Source organism: Oncorhynchus tshawytscha, linkage group LG21 (genome assembly GCF_018296145.1).
Source record: "Oncorhynchus tshawytscha isolate Ot180627B linkage group LG21, Otsh_v2.0, whole genome shotgun sequence".
Taxonomy (NCBI): Eukaryota; Metazoa; Chordata; class Actinopteri; order Salmoniformes; family Salmonidae; genus Oncorhynchus; species Oncorhynchus tshawytscha.
The window spans coordinates 27,151,401-27,166,996 of record NC_056449.1 but is presented as its reverse complement, the minus strand read 5'-3'; the positions used below and the strand labels follow the sequence as shown (position 1 = coordinate 27,166,996).

The 15,596-nt window shown below is 45.1% G+C and overlaps 1 pseudogene; it reads right to left on the bottom strand.

Annotated features, from left to right (window-relative positions):
* Positions 1-1,402: 1,402 nt before the first annotated feature.
* LOC121840324 lies at positions 1,403-13,593 on the bottom strand (annotated as a pseudogene).
* Positions 13,594-15,596: the final 2,003 nt, after the last annotated feature.

The window sequence follows — 15,596 nt, the reverse complement described above, 5'->3', positions numbered from 1 at the left end:
TGTCAAGACAATGGAAAGTTGTACATGTACTTAGTATAAACTTCATCGTTTTTTTAATTGTCATAATTGTCAATATAGTCAAATGCATGGCACTTTTTTATTTAGAGTATTTCCAGAATTGACTGGAAATGTAATGAAATTGACCCCAACACTGATATTTACCCATTGATTCTTGAATAATATAATTATGAATTCTTCATGCATTTTACTTGTGTCATTTGTTATGTGTAGGGTGGTGTGTGAAACACAAAACATCCAAGAATGTACACATGTTGAACACATTGTGTAAGTGAATGCCTGCAGGTAAAATCACCTCATACATCCTAAATCCCATCATCCTCTCACAGCTCATATCCTGTCACATAATGTGGTGCATGCTGGGATAGCCCTGGGACGGGATCCGTCTCGATCCATCTCCCCCTGGCATGGGCAAGTCTGATTGATTTATCAGCCCTTGTCTCTCTCCAGTCTTGTTTTAATGAGACAGTAATAGCCCATGGTCTGTCACGTGGGGGATAAATGTGAGAGAAGCGAAGAAGAGAAAATGTGGACAGAATATGTAACCGATGGTGCAATCAATCCCATAGACGCCTACACACAGAGATGGAAAGACAGGAAGATGGAGAGAAATGGAAATGGGGAGAGAGGAAAATGGAGAGAAAGGGAGATTGAGAGATCGAGAAATGGAAGAAGGGGGAGAGCGAGCCAGGAACAAGCCTCTCCTGATTGGCAGCAGCGGTCACTCGGCTCTAATTAAAGGCACTCTCCTGGACGCTTTAGCGGCGGCCAGACATTTTCACAGACATTAGCAGCATGGTGGCAAGCCCGCGCAGCCTATAATTTTTTTGCAGGGGCACGCCATGTCGCCAACCTGTGATTTTCACAGGAATTAATAACACAGAGGTGGCTACATTGTTTTACCGACATGGTGCCACATTGTACACTTAGACCCCCCGGCTTTAGGTACGTTGTCACGGCTGTTGAAGGAAGTGGACCAAGGTGCTGCGTGGTGAGCGTACATTTTATCTCTATTGGGGAAAAAGACGCCGAACAAAACAACAAACACTACAAAAACAAACCGTGAAGCTAAAGGCTATGTGCCCTAAACAAAAGTCAATTTCCCACAAAGACAGGTGGAGAAAAGGGCTACCTAAGTATGGTTCTCAATCAGAGACAACGATAGACAGCTGCCTCTGATTGAGAACCACACCCGGCCAAACACAAAGAAATAGAAAACATAGAAATAAAGAAACTAGAATGCCCACCCTAGTCACACTCTGGCCTAACCAAAATGGAGAATAAAAGCTTCTATGGCCAGGGCGTGACAGTACCCCCCCCCCCAAAGGTGCGGACTACGGCCGCAAAACCTGACTCTAAAGGGGAGGGTCTGGGTGGGTTTCCTTTACGGCTGTGGCTCTGGTGCGGGATGTAGACCCCCCTCCGCCTCAGGCTCCCCCCACTTTGGTGGCGTCTCTGGTGCAGGGACCCTCGCCGCTGACCCGGACTGGGGACCCTCGTAGCGGGCCCTGTACTGGGCACCCTCATTGCGGGCCCCGGACTGGGCACCCTCATTGCGGGCTCTGGACTGGAGGCTGTCGCTGGAAGCTCCGGACTGGAGGCCGTCGCTGGAGGCTCCGGACTGGAGAATGTCGCTGGAGGCTCCGGACTGGAGAACGTCACTGGAGGTTTCGTGCCATGGATCATCACTGGAGGCTTCTTGCCATGGATCATCACTGGAGGCTTTTTGCCATGGATCATCACTGGAGGCTTCTTGCCATGGATCATCACTGGAGGCTTCTGCCATGGATCATCACTGGAGGCTTCATGGATCATCACTGGAGGCTTCGTGCCATGGATCATCACTGGAGGCTTCGTGTCATGGATCATCACTGGAGGCTTCATGCCATGGATCATCACTGGAGGGTGGAGACGTATGGGCAGTCTGGTACGTTGAGCTGCCACAGGGCTAACCAGGCTAGGGAGACATACAGAAGGCCCTGTCCTTCTGGGGACAGGCACAGGATACACTGGGCCGTGGAGGCGCACTGGAAGTCTTGAACGTAGAGCCTACACAACCCGTCCTGGCAGGATGGTTATTTTCGCCCTGCAGATGCAGGCACAGGACGCACTGGGCTGTGCAGACGCACAGGAGACACAGTGTGCAGAGCCGGCGCAGGATATCCCGGGCCGTAGAGACATACTGGCAGCCAGATGCGCTGAGCCGGCATCCTCCGACCTGGCTGGATGCCCACTCTAGCCCGGCCGGGGAGCTGGAAGGTAGCGCACCGGGCACTGGAGACACTGTGCGCTGCACTGCATAACACGGTGCCTAACCAGTACGACACTCGCCACGGTAAGCACAGGGAGTTGGCTCAGGTCTGATTCCTGACTCAGCCACACTCCCAGTGTGCCCCCCAATTTCTTTTTTGAGCTGTCTCTCGGGCTTCCTTGCTAGCCGAGTCCCTTCGTAACGCTGCCGCTCTGCTCTTGCTGCCTCCAGTTCCTCCCGTGGACGGCGATACTCCCCAGCCTGCCTTCAGCGTCCCTTACCGTCCAGGATCTCCTCCCAAATCCTGGACACGCTGCTCCTCCTTACCACGCTGCTTGGCCTGTTGGTGGTGGTGGGAAGTTCTGTACGGCTGTTGAAGGAAGTGGACCAAGGTGCTGCGTGGTGAGCGTACATTTTATCTGCATTTGGGAAAAAGATGCCGAACAAAACAACAAACACTACAAAAACAAACCGTGAAGCTAAAGGTTATGTGCCCTAAACAAAAGTCAACTTCCCACAAAGACAGGTGGAAAAAAGGGCTACCTAAGTATGATTCTCAATCAGAGACAACGATAGACAGCTGCCTCTGATTGAGAACCACACCCGGCCAAACACAAAGAAATAGAAAACATAGAAATAAAGAAACTAGAATGCCCACCCTAGTCACACTCTGGCCTAACCAAAATGGAGAATAAAAGCCTCTATGGCCAGGCCGTGACATACGTCTCATTTTGAAGTACAGGTGACAAACTTATAGGTACATGCATTGTCCAAAACCTGTCATTTATAACCATGGATAGCTATAGCAAGTATTGGATGTTCGTCACACAACATGAGACAGCATCTCCTATTCATACCTACACACACAGACTAGGCACTGCTGTTGACAAAGTGACCTGAAAGTCGGCGCGAGAGAGATCCAAATGACAAGTGAGAAAGAACGAACAGATTGCCTCACGCGAGAGCACTTGAGTGTCCCCTCCCCCCACAAAGCAACCAACTACTACACTGAATCTCCAAGCAGGAAGTATTACATACATTTAATGGACTGATACAACAACACTAAGAGAGAACAGAGTACTGTTACATTACAACACTAAGAGGGAACAGAGTACTGTTACATTACAACACTAAGAGAGAACAGGGTGTTGTTACAATACAACACTAATAGGGAACAGAGTACTGTTACATCACAACACTAAGAGGGAACAGAGTACTGTTACATCACAACACTAAGAGAGAACAGCGTACTGTTACATTACAGCACTAAGAGAGAAGAGAGCTCCAGTACCTCTGGCCTGTAATGTAACGCCCTCTGCTCACTGTCATAGAGTCCTCTGTGAGTGTACCCAGGGAGCTCATTAAGGACAGTAGAACTGCTCTGTGGTCACAGGGGGCTCCAAGGGCCACTGGCAGCCATGGGGTCTGAATGCTCCTTCCACAGAAGCTTTCACACAGAAAGGCAAAGACCTAAGCCGTGATGTAGGGAGCTATGTGCGTTAGGGAAAACAAGATGAGCTGCAGTGACACTTCTGTTCACTTTGACAAGTGCACTACTTTGCCGTTCACAAGGTACCAGTAGGTTAAAGGTTACAGATAGTTGTTTGTTTGCTCGCTTTGAAAGTGCTGATTTCATTGGTGGAAGTTAGAGGTTACAGAGCACAGTGCATTTGTAAGGCAATACCTTGAGTCATGTACAGTAGCTAGTTTGAGTGTGATAATGTCTGTGTATGTCTATGATATTGTGCACAATAACATAATAAACTGATACACAACTCATATGGAGAAATACAGTGCCTTCATAAAGTATTCATACCCCTTGACATATTCCACATTTTGTTGTGTTACAAAAAAGGTATTCAATCGATTTTCTCGCACATCTACACCCAATACCCCCATAATGACAAAGTGAAAACATGTTTTTAGAAATGTTTGCAAATGTATTGAAAAGGAAATACAGAAATGTCTCATTTAGATAAGTATTCACACACCTGAGTCAATACTTTGGCAGCGAGTACAGCTTTGAGTCATCTTCGGTATGTCTGTATCAGCTTTAAACATCTGGATTTTGGGATTTTCTTCCATTCTTCCTTGCAGGTTTTCTCAAGCTCTGTTAAGTTAGATGGGGAGCTGCGGTGAACATCAATCTTCAAGTCTTTCCACATATTTTCAAATGGCTTTGGCTGGGCCACTCAGGGAGTTTCACATTCTTGTTCTGAAGCCCTTTCAGCATTGCTTTGGCTGTATGCTTGGGGTCATTGTCCTCTTGGAACTTACATATTCGCCCCTGTCTAAGGTCGTTTACACTCTGAAGTAGGTTCTCATAAAGAATTTTCCTGTATTTTACTCCATTCATTGTTCCCTCTATCATTACCAGTCTCATCCCCAACAGCATACCACCCTGCATACCACTGCTGGCTTGCTTCTGAAGCTAAGCAGGGTTGGTCCTGGTCAGTTCCTGGATGGGAGATCAGATGCTGCTGGAAGCTGTGTTGGAGGGCCAGTAGGAGGCACTCTTTCCTCTGGTCTAAAAACAAATATCCCAATGCCCCAGGGCAGTGATTGGGGACACTGCCCTGTGTAGGGTGCCGTCTTTCGAATGGGATGTTAAATGGGTGTCCTGACTCTCTGAGATCATTAAAGATCCCATGGCACTTATTGTAAGAGTAGGGGTGTTAACCCTGGTGTCCTGGCTAAATTCCCAATCTGGCCTTCAAACCATCACAGTGACCTAATAATCCCCAGTTTACAATTGGCTCATTCATCCCCCTCCTCTCCCCTGTAACTATTCCCCAGGTTGTTGCTGCAAATGCGAATGTCTTCTCAGTCAACTTACCTGGTGAAGTAAATAAAAGTCTCCCAGTCCCTAAATAGCATCCCCATAGCATGATGCTGCCACTACCATGCTTCATGGTAGGGATGATGTTAGAAGGGTGATGAGCTGTGCCTGGTTTTCTCCAGACATAGAGCTTTGCATTCAGGTCAAAAAGTTCACTTTCTGTAAAATCAGACTGCAGAATCTTTTTCCTTATGCTCTTAGAGTCTTTCACGTGCCTTTTTTGCAAACTCCAGGTGTGCTGTCATGTGATTTTCTCTTGTGAGTGGCTTCCATCTGGCCCATCTCTCATAAATCCTAGATTGGTGAAGTGCTGTAGAGACTGTTGTCCTTCTGGCAGGTTCTCCCATGTCAGCCAAGAAACTCTGCAACTTGTCAGAGTGGACATTGGGTTATTGGTCACCTCCCTGACCAAGGTCCTTATTTTACATCCTGGCCAAATATACAGTACCAGTCAATAGTTTGGACACACCTAAGGGCTTTTCTTTATTTTGACTATTTTCTACATTGTAAAATCATAGCGAAGACATCAAAACTATGAAATAACACATATGGAATCATGTAGTAACCAAAAAAGTGTTAAACAAATCAAAATATATTTTAAATAGACACCCTTCAAGTAGACACCCTTTGCCTTGAAGACCGCTTTGCACACTCTTGGCATTCTCTCAACCAGCTTCATGAGGAATGCTTATACTGAGCACTTGTTGGCAACTTTTCCTTCACTCTGTAGTCCAACTCAACCCAAACCCTCTCAATTGAGGTGAGGTTGTGTGATTGTGGAGGCCAGGTCATCTGATGCAGCAGTCCATCACTCTCCTTCTTGGTCAATTAGCCCTTGAGGTGTGTTTTGGGTCAAAAAACAAATGATAGTACATTTGCAAATCCTGTGCTACGTTGTCTTGGCTGTCTGCTTCGGGTAATTGTCCTATTGGAAGGTGAACGTTTGCCCTAGTCTGAGGTCCTGAGCCCTCTGGAGCAGGTTTTCATCAAGGATCTCTCTGTACTTTGCTCTCACCTTTCTCTTGGTCCTGACTAGTCTCCCAGTTCCTGCCACTGAAAAACATCCCCACAGCATGATACTGCCACTACCATGCTTCACTGTAGGGATGGTGCCAGGTTTCCTTCAGACGTGATGCTTGGCATTCAGGCGATAGAGGTCTATCTTGTTTCTCATGGTCTGAGAGTCTTTAGGTGCCTTTTGGCAAACTCCAAGCAGTTCTGTCATGTGCCTTTTACTGAGGAGTGACTTCTGTTTGGCTACTCTACCATAAAGGCCTTATTGGTGGAGTGCTGCAGAGATGACTGTCCTTCTGGGAGGTTCTCCCATCTCCACAGAGGAACAATGTTGGTCACCTCCCTGACCAAGGCCCTTCTCCCCCGATTGCTCAGTTTGGCCGCGTGGCCAGCTTTACGAAGAGTCTTGGTGGTTCCAAACTGCTTCCATTTAAGAATGATGGAGGCGACTGTGGTCTTGGGAATGTTAAATGCTGCAGAAATGTTTTGGTACCATTCCCCAGATCTGTGCTTCGACACAATCCTGTCTCGGAGCTCGACTGACAATTCCTTCGACCTCATGGCGTGGTTTTTGCTCTGACATGCACTGTCAACTGTGGTACCTTATATAGACAGGTGTGTACCTTTCCAAATCATGTCCAATCAATTGAATTTACTACAGGTGTACTCCAATCAAGATGTAGAAACATCTCAAGGATTATCTATGGAAACAGGATGCACCTGAGCTCAAATTCGAATTTCATAGCAAAGGGTGTGAATACTTGTGTAAATAAGGTATTTCTGTTTTTTATTTTGAATAAATTTGTAAAAATGTCTAAACATCTGTTTTCGCTTTGTCATTATAGGGTATTGTGTGTAGATTTATGAAGGTTATTTAAAAATATATATATTTTTAGATTAAGACAGTAACGTAACAAAATGTGGAAAAAGTCAAGGGGTCTGAATACTCTGAATGCGCTGTACAGGACCATGATTACCCTATGAGTTTACAAATTGTCTGAATCATGCACCTGTTCTTTCTAAATGCACACATCTAAATATAGATTGGTGTTAAAATAATGTCCAATTCAAATGCATTCCCATCCCATTGACTTGCTACATGTCAGCTGGGTGGAAAGCATGCATTACCCTCTGGTCATGTACTTAAACTCACCCACAAGAAAATATTCACATCTTAGACACAAGGTGCCTGCTGTGGAGTCTCATCTTTAGCTGGATTAGCGCTAGGATGATGAGGGCCCTCTGGAGTTCACCCAACCTTTCACCCTGTAAACATTAGTTATTGAGATGTGTAGGCTCATTCCCTTCTTTGGAACCTGAAAACTAGATATCCACATCCTACTGGATGCCTCTATGCATGGTCCCAGTAGAGAAGGTTGAAGACCTCAGGTTGTGCCAGTCAGAAAGGGGAGGTTTTAATGTTGGGTTGTATGCTATAATCCTCCTGCTCATTGCTCCATGCCTAGGGGCATGAGGTGGGCGGGCGTGTGGGTGTGTGCTGCGCACTCAGGCCTCCTCTGACACAGGTAGGCACTGTTTAATCCTGATTGGACAGTCTCCAGGCCAGAGGGAGCGTGAATCATATCAAGCCCAAATTCGCCTTCTCTTTCCCTGAATCTCTTTCCAAGGACTACATCTTTTGATACCGACAACATTAACACAACTATAGATGTGAGTTAAAATGTGCTTAAATCCCTACTTTCAATACAAATTTGGGAAAATGGAGGCCTTTTCACTGTATAGAAAGAAGCCAAGGTTGTTGTTGTTGTTGTGTGGCTGCTTCCCAACAACACACGGTGTACCGTCCTTGTTTACAACACTAACACAACTGTCTTCATGTTCTTTCCAACATTTCAATTACGTTTCACCCCAGCGGATCGCTATTATAATTTTGTTGTTGGAACAAACAACCTATTTCCCCACTGTGTCCGATATTGCGATGATGTGGACAATTTTTCTTTTCACAATGGAGCTCCCTCAACAGAGGCTTATCCATAATATTGACATCACAATTTATCTCTGACAAGGAGCGATGTGTTACGTCAGCTGATCCGGAATACAAAGCTCTGCAAGCCCCTCTAGACTATCAAATAAGCATCTGTTTTAATCATTTAAATTGGAATCCCAGTTTGTCTTATTGTCAAATTGAATTGTGTTGGCTGGTAAATTGATTGGGATATATTGGATGGTGAACTGTGTGACAGTGAGGTGCCCTGCTCCTACTACAATATGTGCCATGATCAGGAGATGGTTAATGGTGGGGTAACATTTTCTTACTAATATATGTTATATTGTGTGCTATATTGAAGTAGCCTACATTCTTTTTGACACAAAACGGATTTTAACACGTTGATTGTGAATACTGTAAGGTTTCCTGTTCATTTTCCTCTCTAGTTTATTCTACTGGGGCTTTCAATCCAGAGACTTGTGCATTTTCAGTTTGTTACTGTGGAACTACACTGGGACGTCAAGAAAACATTGGACAGGAAAACAGCACGAGAAGAGCGCGAGCCGCCTGTATAAATTGTTCACAAGCTTGAGATGCCCGTCATATTCTTGAAAATAGAACCAGAATGTAATATTACACTGAGCAGTGCGCATGCAATACATTGGGAAGAGATGGGATCCAATTATACAAAGTGTCTTCCTGTCCACAGTCGTCATGCAATACATTGCCTAGGGCCTTCATAATGTCTAATAGGTTTCGAATGGTTGATTTAAAATACTCCCATGATCCAACAACATGGACTATCTGTTTGTTGGGTACCATAAGTATGCATTGTCATGCAAATGACCAGGCAACCACCTAGCTGCCTGTAATTGCACATAAGGAAAAGCAATCATCGGTGCAGCCTGAGGAAAGGACGTCAGATGACTGTACAGACAGAAAGGGTGAGGTGTGAAGACACTTAGGATAATTGTCTCCCATCTCCTCCCACACGTCACATACAGTAAGGACTTAAACGAAGGAATTGGTGGAAATTATTTTAGGCATTCAAAGCGCTGTTTTCAATTACAAATCACCCATCAGTCACCTGGATGTGGAGAGCGGAGATGACTTGTCTCCTGTCACCTATATTTTTTAAATGACACCTCGGAATCATTAGCAATTCTGGCCTTACCAGAGTGTGTGAGAGAGAGAGATAGAGAGAGTGAGAATGAATGCATGACACAGGGATTCTGAACCTTAATAGATGTCAGACTTAGCAAGCCTCACTTCATAAGTGCCAATCTGTGGCAGATGCAGGTAACAGCTGGGGAAGAACTGCCCAGATGGATGGTGATGAGGCAGAGGACATGCATAAGTGGCAGTGGGGTGGGTGTGTGTGTGTTTGAGAAGGGGGTGATGGGTAGACATTAGTTAACGTAGCCCTAGTGTGGCAGTAGATGGAAGCCAATTGGCAATGTGTCGGACTCTTTAGCATTTAGCATTGACATGTACACGGTCAGTTTTTATGAGTGTGTGCGTCCATGTGTGGAGAGAGGGTTGTGTGGGGTGAGGCGAGTGCGCACCCCTATGTAGTTTGTGTGTGCTTACTGTGGTAACAGCAAAAAAGCTAGATTGAGGAAAACCGCTATATAATTTGTGATCTACTGACCTACTGGGTTTTGTGTGAGCGGAGAACGTTGCAATTTGCTTGTAGCACTCATTGTTTTATACTCTTTAGTCGTTTTGGTGTAATCTGCCATTATAGACCTAATCTTTACTTGACTACCTTGAGAGAATGAAGTGACACTGGGTCGAAGTCAGATGGGAATTTAAATACAAAATGACGTTTCACATTCAGTCTGAATTTAACATGGGGAGTGGAGCACACATCTTTTTACATTCAAAGCATCGCCACCCCAAAAAATGTAATGCGATTTGACAGCTATGTCAGCAAGGAAATTGTGGGAATCTTAAACACTAATATAGTCCGTTTTAATACAAAGCTTTGGCGAAGGTAGCCTCATGTGATTGTAAACAGCAACACACCACCAGAGGTGACATATACCCATCTTTACTCCAGTGGCCATGCCATGTGACAACCGAGGTTCTTCTGACCTGAAATGAAGGCTGACCATTTTCTGGGCCCCAGATTCAGCTCTTGGAAAAGATGTTGCTTATTTTCCAGGATAACTTTTTTTTCGGGGATGCCTTTGGGGGTGGGAGCAGTCTCAGCAAAGATTGTACCTATCAATCTGAGAAGCAGGAAGCGGCTGCTGATTGCACAGGAAGAGAAGAGGGCGTTTAATTCGGGCCCTGAGTGGTCTTCAAGTCTTCACCCACATGGTGAGTTAATCTGCACTTCTGCTGAAGATAGGGGGAGTGATGGAGTGAGAGGAGAGAGGGGGAAGAATACAGAGAGAGGAAGAAGAGATGGAGGGAAAACAGGAGGGAAAGAGGGAGAAGAGATGGAGGGAAAACAGGAGGAAAGAGGGAGAAGGAAGATAGTGATGAACAGCTTGATATGAATGCCTAGGTTTTGTCATTGTCAACAAGCTGTTCGCCCACGGTTGAAAATCCCCAACGTCCCTTCCTCTATCCAGGCCCATCCTACTCCCCCTTCTTCGTCCCCCTCCTACCTTCCCCTAGCTCTGTGGATGCCATCAGTGTTGCCTGCCGCCTGCAGTTCCTGCCCACGTGAGGTACTCCAACTCCCAGCATGCCGCTTGTGTGTGCAAGATAAATGAGATCCCATTGCATCAGGTTTAATGGCTAGGTTGAGTTGGCGGACGGCGGGAGCTCTGTCTCTATTACAATTATCACTTCTGTCTCTGTTACCGGAGGAGGTAGCACTTCTCCACTCCCTGGGATCGTTTGTGTTCAGGAAGACTGAGAGAGAAGAACAAACAAGTATCTGTGGGATTCTCATTCTCCATTCCAAATTCTACAGATGCATGCAGGAGAATGGCACAGTAGTAGTGCTGCAGTCCCCCAAGCACATAGCCAAACCTATCATGGGGTTGATTCTTGCCTCATCACAGTCTGTCTTCCTTTGTTCTACCTCTTTGTCCCACTCAAAATTCTATCTGTCTGAAACTGACATCCCGATTCTATAAAACAATAAAATAATATCTGTTGTATTACCCACCATTTGGAAAAACGGGTCAGCAATCAAGCCATGCAGATTGTATAGCATCCTTATGTGCCTAGACAACATTTTTGTGTTTCTACATGCGTCTTTTTTGTACACAATTCCCTGCAGTGTATGTTTAGGCTGCAGAATCCTGCCCTACATCCAACGCATAGGAAGAATACATTATGTTCTGCTGCTGTTGTCTTATTCTGTGTGATTAATTTCTTGATACTTCTGTTTCTGCTCCAACTTTGACAGAGTGCCTTGGTCGGCCTTGTTCGGGTTAGGCAGAGGGCAGAATATCAATTACACACCCTGTTGTGCCTCAGGAGGGGGAGAGGAAAAGTGATGCCCTATATCAGAAAAGGAAGCCTTCTGGTGGGGACGGGAAATGTGGTGAACCATGGCAGAGAATGGTCTCTACACACATACACACACAGGCACACAACACACACTGACACGAAAGCTCTTACACTCACTCTGAGATGCCTGGGAACCTGGAGTGCAAGCGCCAGGTGCTGGATGGACCTTTCTGCTTGTGACAAATAGCATGGGGAAGGAAAACTTACAGGCCCCATTGAACTTTAGTATTGCTTTCATTTCTTCGTCATGTTCCCACAGAGATGAAATGGGATAGTCTTTTTTTACGGCTGTCATCCCAGTTGTGACTGGTGGATAAACGGCCTTGGTTTCTCCTGTTCCTCCTTCTTCCTCTCTCTTCCACTCTCTTCCTCTTTCTTCCTCTCTTCCTCTCTCTTCCTCTTTCTTCCTCTTTCTTCCTCTTTCTTCCTCTCTCTTCCTCTTTCTTCCTCTCTTCCTCTCTCTTCCTCTTTCTTCCTCTTTCTTCCTCTCTCTTCCTCTCTCTTCCTCTTTCTTCCTCTTTCTTCCTCTCTTCCTCTCTCATCCTCTTTCTTCCTCTTTCTTCCTCTCTCTTCCTCTTTCTTCCTCTTTCTTCCTCTCTTCTTCTCTCTTCCTCTTTCTTCCTCTTTCTTCCTCTCTCTTCCTCTCTCTTCCTCTTTCTTCCTCTTTCTTCCTCTCTTCCTCTCTCATCCTCTTTCTTCCTCTTTCTTCCTCGCTCTTCCTCTTTCTTCCTCTTTCTTCCTCTCTTCCTCTCTCTTCCTCTTTCTTCCTCTTTCTTCCTCTTTCTTCCTCTCTCTTCCTCTCTCTTCCTCTTTCTTCCTCTCTTCCTCTCTCTTCCTCTTTCTTCCTCTCTCTTCCTCTTTCTTCCTCTCTATTCCTCTTTATTCCTCTCTCTTCCTCTCTCTTCCTCTTTCTTCCTCTCTCTTCCTCTTTCTTCCTCTCTCTTCCTCTTTCTTCCTCTCTCTTCCTCTCTCTTCTTCTTTCCCCTCTCTTTCTTCCTCTTTCTTCCTCTTTCTTCCTCTCTCTTCCTCTTTCTTCCTCTTTCTTCCTCTCTCTTCCTCTTTCTTCCTCTCTCTTCCTCTCTCTTCCTCTTTCTTCCTCTTTCTTCCTCTCTCTTCCTCTCTCTTCCTCTTTCTTCCTCTTTCTTCCTCTCTCTTCCTCTCTCTTCCTCTTTCTTCCTCTCTCTTCCTCTTTCTTCCTCTTTCTTCCTCTTTCTTCCTCTTTCTTCCTCTTTCTTCCTCTCTCTTCCTCTTTCTTCCTCTCTCCTCCTCTCTCTTCCTCTTTCTTCCTCTCTTCCTCTTTCTTCCTCTCTCCTCCTCTTTCTTCCTCTTTCTTCCTCTTTCTTCCTCTCTCTTCCTCTTTCTTCCTCTCTCTTCCTCTTTCTTCCTCTCTCTTCCTCTCTCTTCCTCTTTCCCCTCTCTTTCTTCCTCTCTCTTCCTCTTTCTTCCTCTCTCTTCCTCTTTCTTCCTCTCTCTTCCTCTTTCTTCCTCTCTCTTCCTCTCTTCCTCTTTCTTCCTCTTTCTTCCTCTCTCTTCCTCTTTCTTCCTCTCTTCCTCTCTCTTCCTCTTTCTTCCTCTTTCTTCCTCTTCCTCTTTCTTCCTCTCTCTTCCTCTCTCTTCCTCTCTCTTCCTCTTTCTTCCTCTCTCTTCCTCTTTCTTCCTCTCTCTTCCTCTTTCTTCCTCTTTCTTCCTCTCTTCCTCTTTCTTCCTCTCTCTTCCTCTTTCTTCCTCTCTCTTCCTCTTTCTTCCTCTCTCTTCCTCTCTCTTCCTCTTTCTTCCTCTCTCTTTCTCTTTCTTCCTCTCTCTTCCTCTCTCTTCCTCTTTCTTCCTCTCTTCCTCTTTCTTCCTCTCTCTTCCTCTTTCTTCCTCTCTCTTCCTCTTTCTTCCTCTCTCTTCCTCTCTCTTCCTCTTTCTTCCTCTCTCTTCCTCCCTCTTCCTCTCTCTTCCTCTCTCTTCCTCTCTCTTCCTCTCTCTTCCTCTTTCTTCCTCTCTCTTCCTCTTTCTTCCTCTCTCTTCCTCTCTCTTCCTCTCTCTTCCTCTCTCTTCCTCTTTCTTCCTCTCTCTTCCTCTTTCTTCCTCTCCTTTATTCTCTCTTCCTTGTATTGCTCCATGCTGCTAAACTTTACTGGACATCAATAGCCACAGCTATTGTAGTTGTCATGGTTTTATAGACTCTGTGTTTGACAGGATCACAGAAATCTCTGTTTGACAGGATCATAGATAGCACTGTAAACTCTCATTGTTCACATCTCAAAAAGGCCAGGGACCAAACAGTCTTTTCAATATCAAATAGCCTTTTCATTAATAAAAACACAGTAGGGACTGTTATGATTTTACACTTGAATACAAGCGAATAAACAACACTTCCCATCAATAAAAGTAAAGGTAACAGGTATTATGGATCGCTTCTCCATTTTTAATTTAACACAGGCTCGGTGGCGTTCCCCCCTACCAGGACCTGCCAATCTTGCGAGTCCCCTGCGGTGTCCATGCCCTGGCCCCCCATGGCAGTAGTATCGGTGGTGTCGTGTCCAGCATCGGCCCTAGGTGGTGATGAGGTCCTCCCCCATTAGTGAGCAACAGGCAGCGAGGGCCTGGGCCAGGCAGCCGGCGTTGTCCTCGTTAGTGTCCTCATTAACGAGCAGTGGGATTCCTAATTAAACAGCTCAGTAGCTGGTAAGTGCCCTCCCTCTATTCTCCCTGGGGCAGCACCTGAGTGGGGGAGTTGTCAACCCCCTCCCCTCACATACACCTCTTTCTCACTCCTTACCGTCTCCATACTTTTGGTCCTTTTGGTAAAATAGATCCATGCTGTTAATGCCATGCTGTTCCAATTCCAGTGTTCACAGAGATCTTGGCTTGATGATATTTTCACATGGTGACCATGTGACTGCTTTGGTTTGAGGGCAAAAAAACACACAGAGACATTGTAAAGACACTCACACTCACAGAAACATTATGAAGACACTCACAGAAACATTATAAAGACACTCACAGAAACATTATAAAGACACTCACAGAAACACTATAAAGACACTCACAGAAACATTATAAAGACACTCACATAAACATTATAAAGACACTCACATAAACATTATAAAGACACTCACAGAAACATTATAAAGACACTCACATAAACACTATAAAGACACTCACAGAAGCACTATAAAGACACTCACAGAAACATTATAAAGACACTCACAGAAACATTATAAAGACACTCACATAAACATTATAAAGACACTCACATAAACATTATAAAGACACTCACATAAACATTATAAAGACACTTACATAAACATTATAAGACACTCACAGAAACATCATGAAGACACTCACAGAAACATTATAAAGACACTCACAGAAACACTATAAAGACACTCACAGAAACATTATAAAGACACTCACATAAACATTATAAAGACACTCACAGAAACATTATAAAGACACACTCACAGAAACATTATAAAGACACTCACAGAAACATTATAAAGACACTCACAGAAACATTATAAAGACACTCACAGAAACATTATAAAGACACTCACAGAAACATTATAAAGACACTCACAGAAACATTATAAAGACACTCACAGAAACATTATAAAGACACTCACAGAAACATTATAAAGACACTCACAGAAAACATTATAAAGACACTCACAGAAAACAATATAAAGACACACTCACAGAAACATTATAAAGACTCACACACACAATCCACCTTCCACTATTTACTGGTTAGACTCAAGCAGCAACTGTCAGAGTGACAGACAGATACCTTAAGATGCTGAAACACCCGCCCACACATAGATACCCATTCTTATGATTAGTGCAACATCAGTGTCCCGGGTTGTTCCTTGTTAACAAGGATCCCGTAGGCAGAGCAGAGCAGAGAAGAGCTGGGTCACCTCCAGGAGAGCCGATGTTGCTTATTTGAACCCCTCATCCGTCTTGTGCTGGCGATGGGGCTATGTGTCTCCCATGTCTAACAGGTGAGCACAGCCAAGCATTACAGGACAAGGCCCCGTTGGACCCCCATGGGAGCTCAGCAA